Source organism: Monodelphis domestica, chromosome 1 (assembly GCF_027887165.1).
Source record: "Monodelphis domestica isolate mMonDom1 chromosome 1, mMonDom1.pri, whole genome shotgun sequence".
NCBI lineage: Eukaryota > Metazoa > Chordata > Mammalia > Didelphimorphia > Didelphidae > Monodelphis > Monodelphis domestica.
In genome coordinates this window covers 73,808,443-73,834,096 of record NC_077227.1, presented here as the reverse complement: position 1 = coordinate 73,834,096, position 25,654 = coordinate 73,808,443, and the positions used below count along the sequence as shown (strand labels likewise).

The window sequence follows — 25,654 nt, the reverse complement described above, 5'->3', positions numbered from 1 at the left end:
GAATTCTTCACAGGGGCCCAGTTGGCCCAAGTTTCCAGCAGTGTATATCTCGTTGTAGCTGGCCTCCAAGAATATCTCAGGAGAATTCTCTCTTCTTATCTGTTGCATATGGTAGAAATCTGTGCTCCCATCTTGAACATTTTTCTTTCTTTTTCCTTACTTTTTATTTTTTAAATGAAAACTTTTATTAATTAATTTAGAATATTTTATATGGTTACATGATTCATGTTCTTTCTCTCCCTTCAACACCCCCACTGCACCCAACCCATAGCCAACAAGCAATTCCACTGGGTTTTACATGTGTCATTGATCACGACTTATTTCCATATGTAATATTTATAGGGAAAGATGGGGAATTGGAAAAACAGGGGATACTGGAAGGTTTGTAACAGGGTATGGAGGAGTTGAAGGGAGAGAGGGAATATGGCGACTGGTGAGACAAAGGTGAGAGATGCCCCCTGCTGAGAGGCTGTTTTTGATCAAAATGGGGTGTCCGAGAAATGAGCCACTTATGACAGCCTGTGGGGATGTCTTCTCTCTGGATTGCTGCCAAAGTTGCCCCAGAGCAGGCTAAACATGGACCCTTCTGAGGGCTTATGCCTTTCCCCCGACTTTGGTCACCAGCAAGGGTCCAATAAGGACCGTTTGTAACTGAAGTTCAGCTCTCTCTATGCCCCAGAAAAGATTGTCCACTTATCTGATTGTGATATTCTAATGAGAGAAATTTTAATAACCAGTTCAGATTGAAAAGGTATCAGGGAAAAGGAAAGAGGGAGGTCCCTAAATAAAGTTGGAGTCTTTCTCAGCTTTGGAATTGAGGCCAGGCTTCACAGGCTGGTAGAGGGTTTCTCCCACTCCCATCTATGCTATATCTGTGCTAGTTTTGTCAATTCCAAAATCTTAGCAGTAGACAGCAAGCAACAAGAACAGTTCTGACTTTCAGAGCTGATTGGGCTATCTCTTTGGGCTGAAGCAAGTAGAGGCACTTCAATCCTGAAACTCGCAAGAAAAGCTCCTCACACTCCCCACGCCAGGAAGGAAGTCCTTGTCACAAGACCCAACTGCCACTCCCAGTTGCTCCTTCTCCCACCAACTGTCAGTCTTGACAATTTCTTATCTATGGATATTCCCACTGCTGCCTGACAGTGGCAGAAAGTTCAGAACTTGTTCTTGTTTCCTTTCCACACATATTATTGATATTTGCACTAGGGTGATCATTTACAGTCTACATCCCCAATCATATCCCCATCGACCCATATGATCAAGCTGTTGTTTTTCTTCTGTGTTTCTATTCCCACAGTTCTTTCTCTGGATGTGGATAGCATTACTATTCATCAGTCCCTCAGAATTGTACTGGATCATCGCATAGCTGCTAGTAGAGAAGTCCATTACATTTGATTGTATCACAGTGTATCAGTCTCTGTGTACAATGTTCTCCTGGTTCTTCTCCTTTTACTCTGCATCAATTCCTGGAGGTTATTCCAGTTTACATGGAATTCCTCCAGTTCATTATTCCTTTCAGTACAATAGTATTCCATCACCAACATATACCACAATTTATTCAGCTATTCCCTAATTGAAGGGCATCCCCTCATTTTCCATTTTTTTTTGCTACCACAAAGAGCATGACTATAAATATTTTTGCACATGTCTTTTTCTTTATTAGCTCTTTGTGTTATAAATATGGCTAGATCAAAGGCCAGGAAGTCTTTTAAAGTCCTTTGGCATAGTTCCAAATTGCCTTACAGAATGGTTGGATCAATTCACAACACCAGCAATGCATTAATGTTCCTATTTTGCCACATCCCCTCCAACATTTATTACTTTTCTTTACTGTCATGTTAGGCAATCTACTAGGTGTGAAGTGGTATCTGAGTTGTTTTGATTTGCATTTCTCTGATTATAAGAGATTTAGAATACTTTTTCATGTGCTTATTGATGGTTTTAATTTCTTTATCTGAAAATTGCCTATTCATGTCCTTTGCCCATTTATCAACTGGGGAATGGCTTGCTTATTTGTACAATTGATTTAGCTCCTTATGAATTTGAATAATTAGACCTTTGTCAAGAGGTTTTTGTTATAAAGATTTTTTCCCAATTTGTTACTTCTCTTCTAATTTTGATTGTATTGGTTTTGTTTGTACAAAACCTTTTTAATTTAATGTAATCAAAATTATTTATTTTACATTTTGTGATGTTCTCTATTTCTCGCTTGTTTTTAAAATATTTCCTTTCCCATAGAACTGACCAGCAAATTATTCTATGTTCATCTAATTTACTTATATTTTCCTTCTTTATATTCAAGTCATTCACCCATTCTGAATTTATCTTGGTCTAGGGTGTGAGATGTTGATCTAAACCTAATCTCTCCCATACTGTTTTCCAATTTTCTGAGCAGTTTTTGTCAAATAGTGGATTTTTGTCCCCAAGGCTGGACTCTTTGGGTTTGTAATACATTGTCTTGCTGAGGTTTTGAACATTTCTTGATGTTAGGTAAAGACAACATGGTATTAGGAAACAGCCATGGAGTTGGACTCAAAAGACCTGGGGTTGAGTCTTGTAAATTTCAATTTTTTCATTTGTAAAATGGATAAGTTTCCTTTCTCATGACATCATTTCATAGTGGCTAGAAGACTAATTTCAGAAGCAGGAAGCTCTGAGCTGAAGTCTTGGCTCTGACACTTACTAGCTATTTGTCTATGGGGAAGTCATGCAGGGGTTCAGGCAGCTGTCTAAGACTAGGAGTTGTAGAAGAAATGTTTATCTAAATCAGTGGAGGGAGTTTCCACATATGATATTTCCCAAACTAAAGAAATAGTGTCTAGACCTCATCTTAACAAAATAAAAGAAAGAAAAAGGAAAAAATAGATGGCAATAATTATACTATTGTTTTCCTCCAGGTATTGCTGAGAATTCTGAAGCAAATCTAATTGGCATTTTTTGAAATACACCAATTTTGTGTGGGATGGAGGAGAGTCTTTTTATGCGCTAGAAAAAAATATGTGCATTCCATATTTGGCATCTGTACCATAGGTCACTGATTCGTGATTGACTAAGAAAAATACTTGAATGATATGTTTAGATAAATAAGGGATATATGGTTAATTTGTTTGAATTTGGGGCATAATTATTTCAGTTCTTTAATCAACTATGAATTATGCAGTAAAGAAAATGTAAACAAAAAAGAATTCAAATAGGCAATAAGCAATAATAAAAGGAACACATGGAGGAAGTAAGAAAAGTAGATATTGAGTTCCAAAAAAGTGAAATGTGGTGCACAGCTTTAGGGAATCATTGAATCAATAATTTATGTTAGCAGTTCAGATTGGTTCTTTGGTTTTACTAGTAAAAATAGTTGTAGGGAAATAAAATAAAGCCAATTTTATTCCCCCCAAAACATATAGATCAGAAGTATACCAAATGATTGCTAGAAGACAATCCAGTTAAACAGTAGCTGTGGATGGCCTGGATTTTACCATTTTAAAAAGTGTTTTAACAAAATCTTTTAATAGGCTTCTTATAGAAAATATGCCAGCATATTTTAAAAAGCATATGTAGAAGTAATAATGTTGATTAAATATACATTTATTAAGCTCTTATTATACAGCAGGCAATATGCTAGGCATTGGAAATACAAAATTTTAAAAATGTTCCTGTCTTTGAGAAGCTTACATTTTGCTAGAGTGACTCAACGTATTCAGAGGTAAGGCTGTATGAAATATATATATACTGTGTGAAGAAGGGTGGTGGTGGTTGCAGTAACAGTTGAAGCATCATAGAGTTCATCTTCTGAATTGTCTAAATTCTCTTTATATCCCTTTGTGTCCTCATCCACTGCCATCCCCTTGATTGTTGATAGTCTTCTTTCCATTTGCATTGTTGTCATTATATAAATTATCTTTCTGGTTCTGTTTATATCAGTCTATCGCAATTCATATACCTATAGTTCTCTGTGGTCATCATAGCTATCAGTTCTTATAGGATAGTGATATTCCATTATATTCACATACTACAACTTTTTAAGCTATTCCCTAATTGATGCACATCACTTTGTTTCTAGTACTTTGCTGGAAATAGCATAACTAGTGCTGTTAGAAAAAAGAGCTCTCTATAACAAAATATCTACATTTTGGGGACCGCCTTGCGGTACATGTCTAGCAGTGAAATCTTTGGGTGAAAGAATATGAGTATTTTTGCTACTTAATATAACTCAAAATAACGAGGCAGGGGGATTTTCCCCGAGTTTTGAAGGAGATTATGGATTCTCAGGAGGCATTGTCAGAGGCAGAGGTAGGGAGAGAGTAATATCTTTAGATATGGGGAATGGCCTAAGTGAAGGCTTGGTGATAGGTTATGGAATGTTATGTAAGAGGAATAAGCAAGTGGACCAATTTAGTAATCAGGTAATGTGTGTGAAGTGGGGATGGGATAATGTTCATTAAGCCAACTGGGGGAACACAGTATATAAAAGGGAGTGGGGGGCAGCTGGGTAGCTCAGTGGATTGAGAGCCAGGCCTAGAGATGGGGGTCCTAGATTCAAATCTAGCCTCAGGCACTTCCCAGCTGTGTGACCCTGGGCAAGTCAGTTGACCCCCATTTCCTAGCCCTTACCACTCTTCTACCTTGGAACCAATACATGGTATTGATTCTAAGATGGAAGGTAAGGGCTTAAAAAAAGGGGAAGTGGAAATAAATAAATGTTTTAAAGAATAATGTAAAAACTGTTTTTAACATATTATAAATATCACACACACACAAATTGATGAAACAAAGCCAAAGGCAAATGAATGGTGTCTACATTAAGAAAAGAAAGGGAAAACAGAATGGCTTTGATTTATGCCAAAAGACAATTGTAAAGGGATACAATATAGTATTCAAAAGGAAATTTTAAAAGGAAGATAATGAAGACCAGATCAGAAAATAATATAAAAGTGAAGAAATTTTAATAAATCAAGAGCTGGTCTTTTGACAAGACTTGTAATATTGAAAGAACATTAGCAAGCAATTTGAAAAGGAAGAGGAAAAATAACTAAACTCAGAAATTAAAAAAGGAGAGAGATCACAACAAATGTAAAAAAAATAAGATTATTATAAAGCTAGGGTTCCATTGATTATCCTACCAAATTAAAAAAAAATTACTTTTGTTAGGAATGAATATTTATTCATTGAGTAAATTGATTTTGAAAAGGTAGGTTTTATACATTTCCTTAAATCAAAGCCATTATGTCAGAGACTTAGTCATGTGCTAAGTGGTTTGCATAAAGGGAAAGAGTGATGATCTAAGAAACAGATTAAAATTTTTAGGATCTCAGTTAGTGAGAAAGGAGTAGGACCATTCAGGTGAGTGAAGAACTAGCAGCTCTGAGACAACAAACAAAAGGAGAAAGAGAAGATAGGATTGGGCTGTGGCAAAGGAGGTAGATATAAAGGAGTTATCAGGTCTAGAGATGTCTCAGAGTAGAAGATCTGGGCTGATGCCACCAATATACTCATCTACCAAAGGAGGTCCCAATAAAAGGTGTGATCCCCCCCAACCTCTCCCCAACTTTTCCCTTTTTTGCCTATTTATTCATAGATACTATGCTATCTATTTCATTACCCAAACATTCCCAGAAACTTGAGTTTTGCTTCAACCACAGAGAGACCAAGGATCGACTAGAGATAGATATAAATGTATATTTATGCAAAGAATATAATATCTGATTATATGTTAGAAAATTTCCTAACTGGGAACTCAAAGTGACTGTGATTGAACTCATAACTTTTTGTCTAAACTAAACTCCCTAAAGATACAGAAGAGGGAAACAAGAAGCTTAGGGGCTATTATATTACTTCTTGGATTAAAAAAAAGGTAATTATTATAACAAGTTATTATACTATCATCTGGGAATATTATAGAGAGTGATATGGTAACAATTAGCCAATGAAATAGATGATTTACAAAAATGTCAGTTACTAAAACATGGTAGCAAACTAATAACTTTTACAAACAAATATTGAGGTAAAAATAAAGTAAGGCAGCAACCAATTTCCCTAAGGGAGGAGAATTAAGATGAATTGATAGATAAAATTATCTAAAATTCCAAAGGATATCAGATAAATTGCGATGTATATATAGTTCTTTTTGCCATGTTTTAGGAAAGACACTGATAAATTGGAACTTACTGGAAGAGGAGAGATCAGTATAGTAAAGATAATGAAATAATAATGTTGGAGGATGAGTTGGAGGATTTGGAGAAAAGAAGGCTTTAGGAGAATATGTATAGTACTTAAAGGACTGTCATATAGAAGAGACATTATAATTTTGCTTTACTTCAGAGGACCAATGGGTTTGAAGTGGATTCATGATTGGAGGAAGGAAGAACTTCCTAATTAGAACCATTTCAAAATGGAATGATCTGGTTTATGAAATAATGGACCTACCTTCACAAGAAATCTTCTAGCAAAGACTAGCCAACCATTTATTGAGAATATTGTGGAGGAGATCTTTAGTCAATTATAGATTGATCTTGATGACTTTTGAGGTCTCTTCCTACTCTAGTACTCCATTAGTCCATGTATTAAACATATTACAAAACATAGAGAAAAAATAGATTTGGTTATCCAAAACCTTTAATGAAGCAAATATAATCTTCACTTAAGAGCCTGACAAATACCATTCTGAAAAACAAAGCTGTAGAATAAATTATCTATGCAGAAGCAAAAATGCTAAATAAAATATTAGTAAAAATATTACAATATATTTAAAATCATCATCACAGATGATTAATATTGGGAATATAAACTGGTTCAATGTTAGAAAACTGTGGGCATATTATTAATCCTACCAATGAGAAAATTGAAAAGCACATCAATAACTGCAGAAAAGGCTTTTGATAGAAATCTAATACATGTTTTTTAAATTAAAAAACACTAAAAACAATAGGAAATTAATAAACAACTCACCATGATAAAAACTATCTAATTGAAATCAAGAATCAGTATAATCGAAAATGGAGAACAAGTATAAGGGAAGATTTTCCAGTTTCATCATCTTTTGACATATCAGCAAAATTTCTGTCAATTTTAATGAGACATAAACAAAACCTAAAAGATTAAACATTGGATGTGAGTAAATAAAATATTATTTTTTAAATGAGGTGAATCTTAATCTAGGAGATTCTAGAGGTCTTAGTAAAACAATTTGTTTGTTTGACAAAATTTCAAGATATAAACTCATGTGTTGTAGCACACAAAAAGGTAAAGGCCATGTGTTTTTAAAATGCTATTATATACATATGTGTGGAATAATGCAGTGATATCTGAAATAGAATAAAATATATAGAAACTAAATTTTTGACAAATTTGCAACAGATATGACAAAAATGTAAACTATGGCAAAGGTTTCATTAATTAGTAAATACTACTGGGAAAATGAGAGCAATATGATATGAAATATAATTGGGGAGATAGCTTTTTGAAAATCAAATGATTAAAATTTTGATATTGAAAATATATAAGGAATCAATAAAAAAGTTCAAGGAACAACAGCGAGTATCTAGTGAATAAATGTTTACATATACAATTCATGAAAGGATACATGGATTTCAAAAGAATATATGTAAAAATGTCCAACATCCCTAATATATCAGAGAAGTTAATTTTTTAAAAAAACATTTCCTTCTCTCTTAGAATTGACACTTGGATATTGATTCCATGGCAGAAGGATGATAAGGGTTAGGCAACTGGGATTAAGCAACTTGTCCAGGATCACACAACTAGGAAGTGTCTGAGGCTAGATTTGAACTCAGAGAAATGCAAATTAAAATAACCATGAATTACCACTTTAGACTCATTGAATTGATTAAAGAGAAAATAAAACCTAACTACTTTATCCCTAAATGAAACAAAAAATAATTATGAGGTGATTGTTGAGAAAGAAGTCTACACATACATTATTAGTGGAATTGCAATTTAGTGGAATAATTTTTATGAATGTTCTGGCAGTGTGCTACCAGAAATAATGCACTTTAGATCCAGTGATCAGGAGCACAGTGTTCCAGTGCCTAACATAATGTGTTATGCATAGTAAGTGTTAACAGATATTTGTTAAATTGACACAATCATTTGATCTAGTCCCCTCATTTTCATATGAGTAAAGTAATGCCCAGAGAGGTAAGGTATTTATTTAATGTGAAGAAAGGAAGGAATGCATGTTTAATGTGAACACTATTATTAACCTTGCTCATTATCCTATAATTATTCTGTGGGCTCTAATGAATAATTATAATTATTTGCATATTTTATCTATAAAATATATTTTCTAATTATCGCTATAATAATTAATACTCACTAATTGTTCTATAACTGAAGGAAGTCATTGAGCTTATAATTTGGCTTTTAAAACTCATAAGTCCATGGAGTCTTTTGCCCTCATGTTCACTCATAGACATGATAGCCATGTGGTTCTGGAGTCACAGACTGAGTGCATGCTGGCATTGAAAGGAGACTTAAGAATTATCTAGGCAGTATTATAGGGATTCCAAGACCTAATGCTTGATTTTATTGTAAATCATTGATTTCACTTGGTTAGGGGAAGAATCCCACCTGAACTCTAAGCTTCTTACTGAGACAAAAGGATTGTGATACTTTATATGAATATAACAACGATTAGCTGGATGAAAGGGAAAAAACCCCCACTATTACTGGATATTACTATATAACTGAGACATTCAGCTCTGTGTAACAGAAAGATTTACATTATCTGACTTTTTCACTTTGAATCCTGATATTTAGCTATTGTGTTATACTATCAGGGGCTCTTAATCGAGACTCCCGCAAACGGATTCTTTTCATATTTTGATAACTGTGTTTAAGTCTAATTGGTTTCCTTTGTAGTTTTATCTGTTTTATTTAATACATTAAAAACATTCTTCTGAGAAGGGGTCCAAAGGCTTCTCAAGACAGCTAAAGGGGCAGTAACACAAAAGTAGTCAAGAAGTTTTGAACTAGGATTATGTATAAAATGGAAAAAGCAGAGTAGAAGTAAGGCAATTTATTTAGTTGGCTTAAAAAAATATCAGCTTCTTCAATTAAAGAAGGTGTGTGATTCATTTGTTAAAATAACTGATATGAGAAATACTTCCGGACCAAAGCGAGAGCATCTCCACCTCATAGATGGGTCAAATGTATCTGTCTGACTCCTGGACAGGATTCGAATACAATTTCTGGGACTAATGATACAATGTGAAGTTGATACAAATTAGGAAATTAGAAACTAGGACTATAGAATTAAAATTTCCAAAAAGTATTTCTTGGACATAACCTTTTCTAGGGAAAATTTCACAGGAGAAATTTTCTAAGAAAAGAGTTCTCCCTAGGGAATGTCACCTTTGCCCTCGTATTAGCCTATTTCTGGCGTTAACGAAGGCAAGAACCACTTATGTTTCCCCAAGAAACATTGAGTTAAGCTTTATAATGCAGTTTTACTCAATATTTACTCCCTCAGCTGATTTGCTGTTTTTCATCCATCTGGTAAAGGCTTACGGAGAAATGAATTGACTTTCTCTGAGCATGCAGTGACTGGCCAGGAGCAATTTGGGTGGAAAGAAGAAGCCATTTTATGGTCAAAATTTTGTTCCATCTTTCTAAAAGAAGAGCCATCAAAAAATCATCTTATCCAGCTTCTCCTGTTATGCAAGAATCTGTTTGATGGTGTTCTTGGAAGATACTCTTACTCTTCTAACTTCTCTTTGGAGGCCTTTGGTGAGAGAATTCAATACTGTATTAAGCAGTTTCCATTTTTTCCCTATTGAGTAACTCCTGTTGTGAGAAAATTCTTCTGTTTCTACATCCTGTCATTTTCACATCATATTAAGTAAAACATATTTATTTCTTCTTCTACATATAGCTGACATTATAAGAACTATTTAAATAACTGAAAACAACTATATACCTTTATTTATTAATCTTTTCTTTTGATTTATTATTTCTAGTTTCCATTTTCCACAAAAAATAAATCACCTAATTTTTGATGTATTGGAAGCACAGCCATCTGAAAACATAGTTGCATCTTTAACTGATAAGAGTCAATGGTACCCTTTGCAAAAATCTGTTCTTGACTTAGTATCTTGGGAGCCAGGCTTAGAAATTATAGAATAGTAGGTTCTGAGTTTAAATTTGGTCTCAGATACTTCCTAACTGTGTGACCCTGGGCAAGTCACTTAACTCCATTTCCTAGCCCTTTCTACTCTTTTGTATTGAAACCAATACACAGTGTTGATTCCAAGGTGGAACTGAAGAGTTAAAAAAAAAAACAACCTCTTAGAGGACCATACTACCATTTTTAGTGAATTCAGATTTTTCAGATCTTTATTATAATTTCAGTTTATTTTCTGGCTTGTTTCTAGGAGAAACTAAGAACTATTAAAGGAACTGTACAATTTTAAGAAGAAAATTTATCCTTCTCTATTCTTCTTGTTTAATTCTGGACCCAACTTGTTATCCATTTGTATGGAATGTTCTGAATATGCATATTGATAGACAAAGTTCAATTTTGTTCAATTACATGTCTCAGAATTCTCTTGTGGATTTATTTAAGTGTTTGTTGTTTAGTTGTTTCAGCCATGTCTGATTCTTCCTGACTCCATCTGGGGTCTTCTTGGCAAAGATACTAGAGTGGTTTGACATTTCCTTCTCTATCTCATTTTACAGATGAAGAAACTGAGGCAAACAGGGTCAAGTGAATTGCCCAGTGTCATACAACTAGTAAGCCAAATTTAAATTCAGGAAGATGAATCTTCCTGATGCTAGCTCTGGCATTCTATCCATTGGGCCACCTAGGTCTCATTTCCTTTCCCAAAGTTGCCCTCTCTTTCATATAACTGATAAATATCAGCCATGTTCCAAAAGTAAGACAGTTGGCATTGCCTGGCAAAGAAGTGACATCTGAATCACAAAGAAAGCTACTTAGTGAGACACATATCTTGTTACTCTCATTGTCTTTTAGGTTACATCTTTTTCATGTGAAGTTCAGCAGTTTGCTTTTTTCCTGGAGCTTCAGAGGTATGATGGGAAAAATTCCTTGTTTCTGCTTCCTTGCTGTGTTGTTCCTGACTCTCTACTACTTCTTTGTTTCTTTATCACGGATGGCATCTTTCTCCAGTTACTCTGATCTCACCTTTCCCCTGCTAGGGCTAGTCTGATTTTTCACCTTCCCCCCTTCATTTCTGCTGCTCCCTTTCCTTTTCAAGTCCTTTCAGATTTTTTTTAGGGAATAAGACACTACATTTAATGTTTGAGAAAGTAGCAAAGCCCCTAGAACTTGGCCTGTGTATTAAGGAGTACATCTCCTTGAGACAGAAGAACTAGATATAATCATATTCTCTTTAGCAGCATTAAATAGCCATCTAGCATCAAGAATCAATGAAGCATTGACTTACCAACAGGGAGTGACTCGGGCCCTGGGGAGAATGTGACTCACTATCTCATTAGCTCATCACAGTGTCCACATGTGTTTGTAAGTGACAAGCATTATTATCATCATTTTATAGTTGGGGAAGCTGAGTGAAAAAGGGGTCAAGAAGTTTGTCCAGTGTCACACAGTGAGTCGGCAGGGAAGCTGACATTATTAATATCTTCAATTAACACAGAGCTCTTCTCTGGAGAAACTCAAAGTACTTCTCATCTCTTCTAAGATCCTTTTCTTTTCCTGGTGCATCATTATAAAGAGCAACAAAGACGTTTCTCATCAATTCCATATTGGCCCAAATATAAGTTACTTCTTCAATATATTCTCCAACTGTAAAATTAAAAATGTAATTTTTGAAAGCAAACAATATTAGGACCATAGATGTGGAGCTGAAAGGGGCCTCAGAATTCATGCAGTTCAGTCCACTTTACAGATGAAAAAACTGAGACCCAGAGAGACAAGGCTGCTTTCTCAAGATCCCTTAGACATTTAAAGGGAGAGCTGGTGTTTGGTCACAGTTCCTGATGTTAAACCCACCACTTTCAACTGCCTGCCACTGTCTTTCCTGGGGGCCTGTGGAACTCAATGATTATGAAGAGCATTAACATTTTTTTTTCCAGGCTAGATTTAAGGGAAAAGTATGACCTGTATTTAGATCAATATGGTATTACTTTTGTGCTATGAGACATTGTTCCTGCAGGCTTGGTGCTCATTCACTGCATCCTTACATGAAGGCACTGAAAGCCAGTCCTTATAATTCTTATTAAGTAACTGGGGACTACCATCATGAGTAATCTGCGAGTTAGAATAGATGGAGATTTCAAAGTCATCTAGTCCAATCCCCTTCTTTTGCTGATAAGGAAACTGAGGCACTGGCCGATTAAGTGACTTTATACAAAGAGCCACATGGATGGTTAGCAGTAGGGTCAAAATCTGAATCTAGTTTACAAAATCTCTGATTTCAAAAATCCATGCTGATTATCTACTTTAGGGTAAATAACCTGACTAAGGTCATAAAGAGAATCAGTAGTAGACAGGAGATTCAGAAAACCAGTGTCTCTGACCCTAGTATATTCCTGAATAGCTGAAGTAAGGACTCTGAGATATAGATATTGCCCCCACCATCAAGAAAGAGGGAGGGATTCCCCAGAACTTGTATGTTAAATGAGCTTTGAGATTTAGCTTCACCTGTGAGAGAGGTTGGTGACTAGTAGCTGCCACTGGGGCAGCTAGATGCTATAGTGGATATAGTGCTGAGCCTGAAATCTGCAAGACATCTCCCTGAATTCAAATCTGGCCTCAGATACTTACTTGCTGCGTGATCCTGGGCAAGTCACTCAATCCTACTAGACTCAGTTAAGGAACTGAGTGAAATGAGCCACAGAAGGAAATGACAAACCATTGTAATACCTCTGCCAAGAAAAACCAAAAATGGGATCATGCAGAGTTAAACAAGACTAAAAAGACTCAACAGCAACACTGTTATTGAAGTTTCTATATTATCAGATAATGATAGCCCAGGACCCAAAGATAGAAATGTGGGAATAAATTCTTATTGGGGTCTAGAATGAGGGGCCAGCTCTGTCATTGATTAACCATGCTACTTATCTGGGTTAAATTCAGTATTTTGGACCTCAATTTACTCATCCCTAAAATGAGGAGGTTTGGATTAGATGGCCTTTTAAGTTCCTTTCCAGTCTTAAACCAAGGAAAGTAAGTGATGGTGGCAGAGGCCCCCTAGCTTCAATGGCAGAAGGTTGTAAGAGTATCACAAGTCTCTGAGTTATTAGTCATCTAGTCTTCCAATAGAGCCCATGTACCTGGATTCCTTGTAGTCCAGGACAAAACTAGAGCTCTGGAGGAGGAAAGATGATGTCATTGAGAGGAGACACTGATTCAGACTGTCTGAGTCTGTTTTTGTCTTTCAGTCTTTTCCCATTGTGTCTTACTCTTCATAATGCCATTTGAGGTTTTCTTGGCTAAGATCATGGAGTGGTTCGCCATTTTCTTCTCCAGTTCATTTTACAGATGAGGAAACTGGGGCAAACAGAGCTAAGTTGACTGGCCCAGGGTGACAAAGCTAGTAAGTGTCTAAGGCCAGATTTGAATTCAGGTCCTCCTGAGTTCAGAGTCAGTATTCTATCTACTGTTCCACCTTGCTGTTTATCCTGAGTTAATTGAGCTGAGGAGATAAGCCCATGAAGAAGAATCCTAATGTGGGACTTTTTGTGGTAGAGTTTTGTGAATAGTTGGAAGAATTTTGTGCTCTGTTGGAAGAATAACCACTGATCAGAGCACTGTAGATAATCCTAAAATCCCTTTTCTCTTATTTCAGTTGTTGAATCTCAGACACTTACAGGTTGTGTGACACTGGGCAAGAAATAATCTCTCTGGACCTCAGTTTTCTTCTCTGTAAAATAAGTGGGTTGAACTTGATGATCTTTAAATTTCTTCCCATTTCTAGATGCTAGATCCTTTGATTCCTAAATGGTTGGGAGAAACCATCATATCAGGTGACTGGCAGCTGTACCAGCAGAGGGTAGCACCAAGAATGAATGAATGAATGAATGATAATTTATTAATCTCTTACTGTATGCCAGACACTGTGATAACCATCAGATATTGTGAAGATTAGGTTTAGCTATTTCCTGATTGTAACAATGAAGATACTTAGTTTAACAAAATCAGGAATGTCTTGGGAACTCTAAATTACTCCACTCTATTTAGACTGTACTTTAGGGGAAGATAAAGTTGTAATCTCCTGACTGAACAAGGAAGGTACTTAACTTTTACCTTATAGTGAAGCTACAACTTTAAGCTAAGTCTATTTTAAGATCGTAATACAAAAAGGTGTTAAGTAACTATAAAGGTTAAATTAATCACAAAAAAGTTAAGTAGCTCACAAAAGGTGAACTTAACAAAAAAAATGTTAAGTAACTCTAAAGATATAATCTAATCAAAGAAGATGAGAACTAAAAAGAATAGGCATTTAGAGGAGATGACACAAGAGTGAAAGGTCTATATATTGGCTCATTTCCTCTCTGTGGTACCTTTTGTGGCGGAGAGTTGGTTGATAGAAGTGTTCTGGGCCTTTTGGTATCTTAGCATGTTTACAAGCTATTGTCCTGTTTGGTGGTGAGTTTCTGGCTGAGTTTCCCTCCTTTACTTTTCCTTATCCTCTTAGAAGCCTCTAATCTTCAGAGACCTAGAGGCAGGAATTTTAAACTCCCCCTGGCACAAGCCAGGCAGAAGAAATCCTATATCCCTTTCCCTCCTTCTCCTTAAATACCTTCCCTCTATATTAATTAAATTACCATAAATTTCCAGACTGACTTAAGTATTTTATTTGGGATTTCCCCTGGTGACCAATTAAATCTAGATTTTAAGTCACATCCCTAAAATTATCTTCACCATATACAATTACAAAAATCAAGACTGTCGCTGCCCTCAGGAAATTTATGTTCTAATAGAAAAAGTCAGTGCAAATTGGGAAATGATGACTAACTCTGCATGTTTTGGTCAGGGATTTCAAGTGGTGCCATAGGGCAATTAATTGAAATATACTTTCTAGGAATGTTAGTATTGATTTAGTTACTGTTTATATAGCTAGAGAGGTAGAGAGAAGGGGAATACAGAGATTACACTTATTTCATGGGAATCAGAGGAACTCAGTATTAAATTTTTTTTTATCCAGAGGCTATTCCTAATGTAGAGAATATGCATTGTGGGATATTCATTGACTGTGATATGTCTGTTGCAGAATATTTGTGATTGGGTAGTCATCCAAATTTGTGATTTCACTAAGGTATCGGATTTCTGGAATGGAAACACTCTTCACTGAAGTTTATTAGCAACTCATCCATAATTTCTTTAATCTTAGAGAGTTCTGTGACCAATGAATGAGAGGATACATGACTTGAATTAATGACAAAAACAATCAGTATGTGTTTAAAATAATACTTGAACCCAAGTCCTCCTGACTCCAATGTTGGTCCTTAATCCAATATAATGTTTTTTTTCCCTTAAAATTTTTTTTGGGTTAGCAAATTTGCTTTCATTGTGCCAGTTTAATGAATCATTCATTGGAGATTTCTGGGTAGGGAATGTAGCCAAGAGAAGTAAAACCCTTCCACCCCCAATAAAAGAACATGGACCTTTCATACCATGATTAGGTCTGACTCAGTGCCTATCAGTAGTATCATACAGTCATTCCATCCTCCCACTACACTCCAGAGGCAATATGGACCTGGTATTTAATCTTGAACAGTAAAATGACTTGCCCTTGGTCAAGCAGGTAATAAGAAACAAACTGAAGATTTGAACCCAGACCTCCTTGCTACAAATAGAGATCAAACAAAATTCACTCCCCAAATTGAATGATGTCAAAGGAAACTAGACTGACAGTTGATGGGGGAAGGGGCAACTGGGAGTGGCAGTTGGGTCTTGTGACTAGCATTTCCTTCCTGCCGGACTTTACTTCCTTCCTGGTGTTGGAGGAGGGAGGAGCTTGTTCAGCCCAGTCTGGAGTGGTGTGCCTCTTCTTGTTTCAGCACAAAGATTCAGGCCCAATCACTTCTGAAGGTGAGAACTGTTCTTGTTTGCTTTCTGTCTACTGCTAAGATTCTGAAATTGACAAAACTAGCACCAATGAAGGGAGTGGGAGAAACCCTCCACTAGCCAGTGAGGCCTGGCCTCAGCCCCAAAAGCTGAGGAAGACTCCAACCTTATTTAGGGACCTCCCTTGCCCCTCCTTCCTGATATCTCTCCAATCCCAACTGGGAGGGAGCTGAACATCAGTTCAGTCATTCAATGACAAACAGTCCTTATTGGACTGCTGCTGCTTGCTCTCATAAGGGGGCATTTCTCTCCTTTGCTTCACCAAGCAATATTCCCTCTCTCCCCTCAACTCCTCCATACCCTGCTACAAACCTCTCATTATCTCCCATTTTTCCAATCCCCTCATCCTTTCCCAACAAATATTACAATGGTTTGCTCAAATATCTAATGCTTTAAAATAAGATGCTCATAAAAATGATAGCAACTTCCTAAAGAAGATATGACTGCCATAAGGTATCCATAGTATCTCTATCTGCTCATAAACAATGGTAATTTTCTAGAGATAGAATTTATTCCTTCTTCATCATGTTTAAGACAGAACAAACATCCTTTATCATTTTGCCTTTCTATGAAATTTCCAAGACCCTTCAGATAGTGACAGACCTTGTGTGTGGTCTATTCTTGCCCACTCCTTATGTCTTGGAGTGGTTCAACCTGCTTTGGACACCTTGCTCTTGGGAGGGCTCAGATTACTGTGAGCTTAGCCAGAGAAAGCCCCAATCCAGCCTTAGTGTACTTGGAATTGTCCTTGGATATAGGAAACCCTGTCAATCTAAATTTAGCCATCTGTATTCACTTTGATCTATATTTATGTGAAACCATTTACGTTTCTTCTTTCTGAAAACACTTTCCTCTTTTTTTCTTTCCCCCATCTACCCAAGAACAAGGGAGGATCTACCCCCTCTTACATTCTTTCCAATTTGAGTACAGAAGCAATATCAAACATGTCTGTTTGCTGTTTTCAATCTATACTTAGCCATATTCTCTTTACTATTTTCTAAGTCAGAGCCTTCAACACCATAGCCTGGGGAGTGACAAATTCCTGATTAAACCCCTGGGAGGAGAACAACCTTTATCTCCTGTCTTCCTCCCAGCCCCTCTTTACATATATGTTCTCCTGAGCACCATTCCTTGGGTTGTGAATGGCATGGCCCAGACCTGGGGAAGGCCACATTTCCAATCTTAAACTTTTTCACCAACTGACTTTTCTGTATTGCCTTGGCCAAATGTAGTATCTCATCACCTCCCAAGTAAGAAGGAAGAGGAATACTTTCTTGCCTCCCTGGGGTTCTCTGGACATGAATTATTTACTATTTGTAGAGCACTTTATAAAGGCTTAGTATCATTACATAGGGACCACAGGGCTCAAAAGCAACTGGATGCTTGACAAGGTGGTTATTATTATTAAGCATTTAAATAGCACTTTACATTGAACAAAGTGCTTCACAATCATTTATTAGTTAATCCTCACAACACTCTGGTAAGAAAGGGTCATGCAGTCATTATTTCTCCCTTGGAAGGAAGGAAACTGAGTCATATGTCAAGCAACCTGATGGCCAAGGCATTCATTGAAACTGGAAATGTCTCTCATTGAGCTTTAGGTTTCAAATCTGTGCCCTTAACATCAGACTTCTTTTCTTCCCCCTCACACAGATCCCTGTACTTATTTCACTTATCTTAATCAATACACCCATATTCAGCATAACCATCATCTTTCCAGGTTTTTGATATAATTTTTATGTGTCTTATTTTAAAGCATTGAATCTTTGATCAAACTATTTGCTTTTTGCTTTTTTTTTGTTCTGTATTTGGAGCAAGAAGACCTGGGTTCAAATTTTTGGTCTGCTTCTTATTCTTAAGGGTATGTCATTTTACTGTTAAAGATTAAATATCAAATCCATACTCCCTTCAAATTGTCTCTGCCCTGCTTGATGTAGGCAGGTGGCAATTCAACTTCTCCCTAAATAGAACTACCAGGCAATGCCATGCTGAGTGGCCAGATTGTCATAATCCATAATTACTAATTATTGGTAATTAATTCTATGTGCCTCAAGTTTGATCAATATTCTGAGCTGGCCTGAGTAGCCCAATTTTTATATCACTCTGTAAACTCTCTGAGAGGAGGTACTGAGCTTTATCTAAATCCTGTCTCTCTCAAAGTACTTAACACAGAGCTGTACTCTGACTCAAGTAGGTCCCTTGTTGTCTATTGAATTGTTGATACCCCCCCCCACTAGAAATCTTTATGTGCTTCTTAAACTCTTCAGGCATAGAGGGATGAAGGGAGCTAATAGTTTCCCTCTTATAATTCCTTCTATGGCATCAATCATATATTATTTATACATTAACATGGTATTATCTACCCCTTTTGATATTGAAAATTTTTATTATTTTAATATTTAAAATTTTTTTGAATTCCAAATTCTCTCCCTTTCTCCCATGTTCTGCTTCACACACTTAGAAGGCAAGTGATATATCAATTATTTTATATTATCAATTATATTAACATGTGAAATCATACAAAATATATTTCCATGATAGCCATATTTAAAAAAAACAAGAAAAATAAAGTGAGTGAGGAAATTATACCTCAATTTATACCCAGAGTTCATCAGTTTTCTCTCTGGAGGGGGATAGCATCTTATTCTCATGAATTCTTTGGAATTATCTTATATCACTGCATTGATCAGAAAAGTCAAATCTTTCACAATTGATCATTGTAACATTGCAAGTACTATTCACAAGGATATCCCAGTTCTTATCACTTCAATCTGAATCAGTTCATATGGTTATTCTGAAATCACCTCTCTCACCATTTCCTACAGCACAAAAGTATTCCATTACAATCATATTCTAAAATTTGTCTAGTGATTCTCCAGATGTTGAACATACCCTTAATTTCCATTTTTAACCACAAAATGAGCTGCTATAAATATTTTTGTATATATAGGTCCTTTCCCTTTTTCTCAGTTTGATAGTCCATTGAACCTAGTTCTAAATTGTTGTCTTGGATTGGACTGATTCACTACTGCACTAACATTAGTGTACCTATTTTCTCTTCATCCCCTCTGGAATTTGTAATTTCTGAGGGTGTGAAATGATTGTAACTTGGAGTTATTTTCATTTGCATTTCTCTAATCAATAATAGTTTAATTTTTTAGAAGATTATAAATAGTATTGATTTTTTCTTCTGAAAATTGCTTGTTTATACCCTTTGACCATTTATCAATTGGGGAATGGCTCTTATTTTTATAAATTTGTCTCAGTTCTGTGAATCTTAAAACTGCTCAGACTCTACTTCAGAAAGTTTGATTAAGCTATTCCCCATTTTTAACAATGGAGGTACTTGATCAGGAATGTATTGAGAACTTTAAAAATTACTCCACCGTACTCAGACAGTGCCTTAGGGGAAGATAAAGTTGAAAACTCCTGATTGAACAATGAAAAGTCCCCAACTCATACTTTTGGTAAAGCTAGAAACTTAAGCTAGGTGGTCTATTTTTAGATCTAATACAAAAGGGTGCCAAGTACCTATAAAGCTTAAATTAAACACTAAAAGATCAAGCAACTTACAAAAGGCAAGTTTAACAAAAAAGGTGTGAAGTTTTAATCTAACCAGAGAAGGTGAGAACCAAAGAAGATGAGAACTAAGAATGGGCAGTCCTGGAGAAAAGCGTCTACTATGATTGGTAGATGTGAAAATTTAGGGGAGGTGACACAAGAGAAAATTCTCTTTAAAAGGAGGTCAATCGAATTCAGTTGGGACTCTGAACTCAGTTCAGGAGTTCAGTGGAGGACTGGAGCTTTCTTGAGACAATCTTGTGGTGAGTGATAAAGATTGACTTGCTCTCCCTTAGGCTTAGGCCTAGGCCTTTTGGCCTAGGCCCTACTATTTTCTCTCTCTCTTTCTCTCTCTGTCTCTGTCTCTGTCTCTGTCTCTGTCTCTGTCTCTGTCTCTGTCTCTTTCTCTCTTTCTCTCTCTCTCTCTGTCTCTGTCTCTGTCTCTGTCTCTGTCTCTGTCTCTGTCTCTGTCTCTGTCTCTCTCTCTCTCTCTCTCTCTGTCTCTCTCTCTCTCTCTTTCTCTCCTTCCCTTAATTCTTTCATTTGTATTAATTAAAATCTCCATAAAACCCAGCTGACTTGGGTATTTTCATATTTGGGAATTTTTCCCATGGAGACCACTTAATTTTAGATTTTAAATCAAGACACTAAAAATTATCTTTACAGTTTGGCTGAAACCTTTACAGTTTTCGCAATTCACAGTCTTGGCAAACCACATTTTCATGGTTACAGTTCTATACTCAATAAGTATTTGAGAAATGAGACCTTTGTCAAGAAAACTTGCTATAAAATTTTGATACAATTTTATGGTCTCTGTTATCTTTTAGCAAAATGTAGCTTTGGGATTATCTCTTTTAATTATTTTTTTTTGCTTTTGCTTTCTCTGAGATAATGATTGCTACCCCTACCTTTTATTTTTTACTTTTGATGAAGCATATTAGATTTTATTCCAGCCTTTTATTTTTAACCCTGTCTGTGTCTTTCTGTTTCATGTGTTTCTTGTAAACAACATATTGTTGGAGTTTGGTTTCTAATCCATTCTGCTATCTTCTCCCATTTTATGAGTAAGCTCATCTCATTCACATTCACATTTATTATTATTGGGTATTTTCCTCCAACCTGTTGTCTTCTATTTCTTCTTTTCTTACTTTTTATCTTATTCCTCAAATCTATTTTACTTTTCCTTTTATTACCTCCCTTTTCTCTTTTCATCTTCTCCTATTTCCATTTTGGGTAATTTATATTTCTACACACAAGAACGTGTATATACATTTTTTGAAGTGTATATAGGAAACTCTTTTAATTAATTCCATTGAGAGTGAGGTTCAAGCATTGCCCACCACTGCACTCCCCTATTTCCTCCTCCACTGTGCTATTTATCTCCCTAGTATGATATCTAGGCTCTTTTTTTGATTATGGCTTTCAGGCAGTCCAATTAATTCTTTTCAATCTATTTTTTTAGGTTGGGCTATTTTTCTGATCAGCTATTTCACATTTTCTTCTATTTTCTTCATTTTTCTATCTCTTTTATTTGTTTCTTGATATCTTATAGAGTAATTTATTTCTAGTTATCCAATTCTAATTTTTAAGAAATCTTTTCTTTAGTGAGATTTTGTACTATTTTTATCATTTGTCTAATTATTTTTTTTATGGAGTTCTTCTGTTCAGTGAACTTTTGTACTACCTTTTCTCTTTGACTTATTCAGCTTTTTAAGAATTTCTTTTCTTCAATGATCTCTTATGCCTCTTTTAACATTAGGTATTTTTTGTGCCTCTTTTACCAAGTTGATAATTCTTTTTTCATAATTTTCTCACATCACTCTCATTTCTTTTTCCAGTTTCTCCTCTACCGTCCTTATCTCTTTAATTCTTCCATGAATTCTTTTTGGATTTAGGTCCCATTAGAATTTTTCTTTCAGGCTTTCTTTGCAGCTTTGTTTTTTACATTATTATCTTCTGAGTTTGTGTCTTTGTTTTCCCTGCCACCATAGTGACCAAATTCTGTATTTTTTGTTTGTTATTTGATCATTCCCTTAGTGTATTTCTTAACTTTGGATTTTATGTTAAAGTTGGGCTTTGCTCACTTGGGGAATGGGGAAGTGTTGTTTAAAAGCTTCAAAGTTTTTTGTGCTACTATTTTTTAGAGCTAGTTCTTGGAGTGTACAAGTTTTATGTGCTTCCAAAGAGGTGTGATCTGGGAAGAGGTGTGTTCACTGTTCTCTTAGTTTATGCTCCGGTCTTTACCTATAAAGGCCCCCTGGTTTCCTATAGCCACAAGTAGTATGCTCCTCTCTGCCTTAGATCTGTGACCAGAGTCCCTTATCTCTTGTGGTCAATCACAAGCACTCATTTCTTCCTGGAACCATGACCCAGAGCTGTGTATGGGCAATAGAGTTTCTAATTAATGCCAGCTATCCCCAATGGCAGAAAAGAATCCCCTCTAGTCTCTTTCTGATCAGTTGTCCAACTCCTTTATCAACACTGGGCTGTAAATTCCTGAAGCTGCTCCTGTGTTTGTTGTTACTGCTGTATATGTGGTCACAAACTATTCCTATTGACCTCCTAAGATTTTTTAGGCACAGAAAAAATGTCTCACCTTGACCTCTTGTTGGCTCTTCTATTATAACATTTGATTTGGGGCGTTATTTTAAAGTTGTTTGGAGAATATTGAGAGAGTTCCACTGTGTTGCCTCTAATCTGCCATGGCTTCTCCACTCTTTTATTTCTAATAAACCTATGATTCCACTGATAGAGAACTCCCAGTAAGGAAACCTTTTTACATTGATGTAGACTGATGCTAGCTCTGCAATTAACAGTGTAAGACTTGCCCAAAGTTAAGTGACTTATTTACAGTAGTACAGACAATATGTCAGAGGTGGGATTTGAACTCATGTCTACTCTTTACTTCAAGATTAGCTCTCCTTCCACTATGAAACACTAATTTTAGGAGAATAAAATTATATTATAAGATATAATTTATATATGATAATTCTTTCTCTACTTTGTGTGTAATTATGCTACATTAATTAAAGATTGAAAATGATATACTATTATCATCATGGTTATCTACTAGCCTTATACTATGTGAAGTACACCACAAGAAGTCGTGGATATATATATATATATATATATATATATATATATATATATATATATATATATATATATATATACTTCAGCTTGCCAAAGTAATCAGGAAGTTAGATTTTTAAAATAATAATAATTTGAAGACATTTATGATACTGTAGACTAAGCCAGAAATATGGATGCACTCAGTGATATGTTGCATTTGGGAAAAAAAAAAAAGATTGGACTAAAATTAAGTTTAGCTTTTGTTTCATTTTATCTCCTTTTAGGAATGCTATGCATTGCCAAATTAGTGTAGGATCCAAAAATCTGCCCTTTTTTAGAGGCTGTCCCAGGTTGATTAAAGACTTTGGGTTCCTGTTATAGAGTGCAGCAGTCAATAGATGAACAGTGATGAACCAGATGGATAGGATGTTTCAGTCTTGTCCACTGTGGCTGTGCTTACAGAGATACAGCCACAGAATGAGGTGATGAGGTGATGAAGTTTAGCCAAATGAAGCAGAGAATTAAAGCGAATCTGAGCCTTTGAGCTTGGGAAAGCCATCATGAGGCTGTGTACTAATTCGAGAGACCCTCCAGAGGCCAACAGGAAACAGACTAGTTTATTGGAGAATGGATATGTTACCTTATAGTGGACCATTCTGAGAAGATGTAATTCAATTCATCGGGCATTTATTAAACACCTTTTGTGTATGGGACATAGTAAGGTTAGAGTTACATCCATGAAGTAATCTGCCAAGTGGATGCTGTTTCAGAAATGTTCCATCTCTATTAGAAAGCTAGATCCTATTTTGCCTAGGGAATTCAGAATGTCTCCTTTGACATCCAGAACTCTAGTGGCCTTGAATTCTGCCTGAGTGTGTGTATAACACATATGTCCTATAGCTATGTGCTTCTGCTGCAGCATGATATTGCTGATGAGGAAGGGAAGAGACTGAAGTCCTTCCCCCTTCATGTTCTTCCTTGTACAAGGTACAAGTGGAAAGGTGACCAATAAGTCCTCAAGCACTCAGAACCTCCTCAAGAATAGCATCGTTTCTCCAGAGCTGATCCCTCACAACCAAGTAATGAACTGACTCATCTTAACTGAATTTAAAAACTCTCTATCTCTTGTTCATCTACTTCAATGAATAAATGGAGAAAAGGCACAGGATAATCCACACCCAGGGGGCAGTTTATCATTTCTGCTATTCTCAGCTCTAGTTCTGGACTGTATATGGCACCCCTGGAGGCTAATGCCCTTACATCCTCAAATTTCATCAAGAATACTGGATGATTCAACTGATCAAATGTCTCTTTGTTCACCCTTTCCTCTTTACTATATACATATAAACAGATCAATGAACTCTTCATTATTTGGGGGTCTGGTGCCTTGAATTCATTGCAATACAGAAACAGGAATGAAAGGAAAACCTCACTATAAGCAAAGTTGTTTTTTTTTTTTAACATATAAGCAGTTTTGATAGTAGAGTCATCTCAGATGTGCTCATAGAGGAGATAGAAATGGTGTTAAAGAGAAAAAAAGAGACAGAAAAAGCCATAGGATTGGACCAGTTGTACATCGCAGAGATCTATGCTGGAGAAAGCAAGGTAGTGAAGGCTACTTCACTCAATGATTAATTAGCCAGGTCTCAGAGGAAGGAAAGTATCAAAGATGTGTAAATAATCCTGGGCTTTGGTAGTATGGAAGAATCATGTCTACTTTCTCATCTCTAAAATTTATCTACAAATGATCTCCACATGCATTTTGGGTATCCCCAATGACGGCATTATTAGTTAAGAGACAGGTAGGTTTTCAGAGGTGATGTACTTTGGCAGTAATTCTCAAAATATGGCCCATGGAACCAATCCTAGGATTCCTGGAGACCCCTGACATCCCTGTAGGAGGTCCAGAAGGTCAAAACTATTTGATAATACTCAGATGTTATTTGCCTATTAATATTCATCTTTTTCCCAGTTGCTAATATGTTAGGTCAGATTTTCTTTCTATACTTCAGCCAAAATAAAACAGCATAAGAGATTGATTGCAGAAGCAGATAAGAGAATCTAGCTAGAATTTGATGTTAGCTAAACATTAAAGAAATGTATAAAAATGGGCAAAACAAAGCCATTTTTAAATTCACTTTGTTTCAGAAAAATAGTTGTGTTTTTCCCTAAAATACAGCAATATATGGAATATATTTATTGTTATTTAAACATGAATTAATGAGTATTTTAAAAAATAATCAGTTTTCCTTTTGAATATGGAAAATATTGGTATATATAATCATTATAAGCAAAAATTCTTTGTTTTCTCAATAGTTTTTTTTTTTTTAGAATATAAAGAGTGCTTGAATACAAAGTGTTTGAGAACCACTGGACTCTCATGATCTGCATCTTTGCCTTCACTCCATTGACTAAAAGATATAGAAAATACCAGATATTTACTATGTTGTGCATTTTTTGGCTTAGTACATTTATAAAATTCAATTATATATTTGAGTTGAGTACCATGGGAGGCAGCATAGGTAGACCATATAATTCACCTGAAAAAAGATCAAAGGGGTATTGTGGACTCTAAGAATAGTAAGAATTGACAATGAGACTTGGTACCTAAAAATGTTACTATAATCAGACTGCATTAAATAATGCACAGTATTTAGGATAATGGAAGTGATAGTGCCACTGTATGAAGATTACTTGAAACAATTGATGTTTAACCTGGGGAGTGGAAGGTTTAGGTGGGGTATAATAACTTTCCAAATATTTGAAGGGCTACAATATGGGAAAGGTGTTAGACTTGTTCTGTTTGGCCTTAGAGAGGAGAACTGGGAGCAATGACAGGTAGAAATTGCAAAATAGTTGGTTTAGATTTGAAGTAAAGAACAACAAAAATGAAAACAACTTCCTAACACTTAGAATTCCTTAAAAAGGGAATTGGACTGCATCATGATATAATGG

The 25,654-nt window shown here is 35.8% G+C and overlaps 1 protein-coding gene across 4 annotated transcripts in view; it reads left to right on the top strand.

The window, feature by feature from the left end:
• TMEM273 (transmembrane protein 273) overlaps nucleotides 1-25,654 on the top strand; it is a 185,667-nt gene that overhangs the window by 47,683 nt on the left and 112,330 nt on the right. The window lies entirely within an intron of this gene.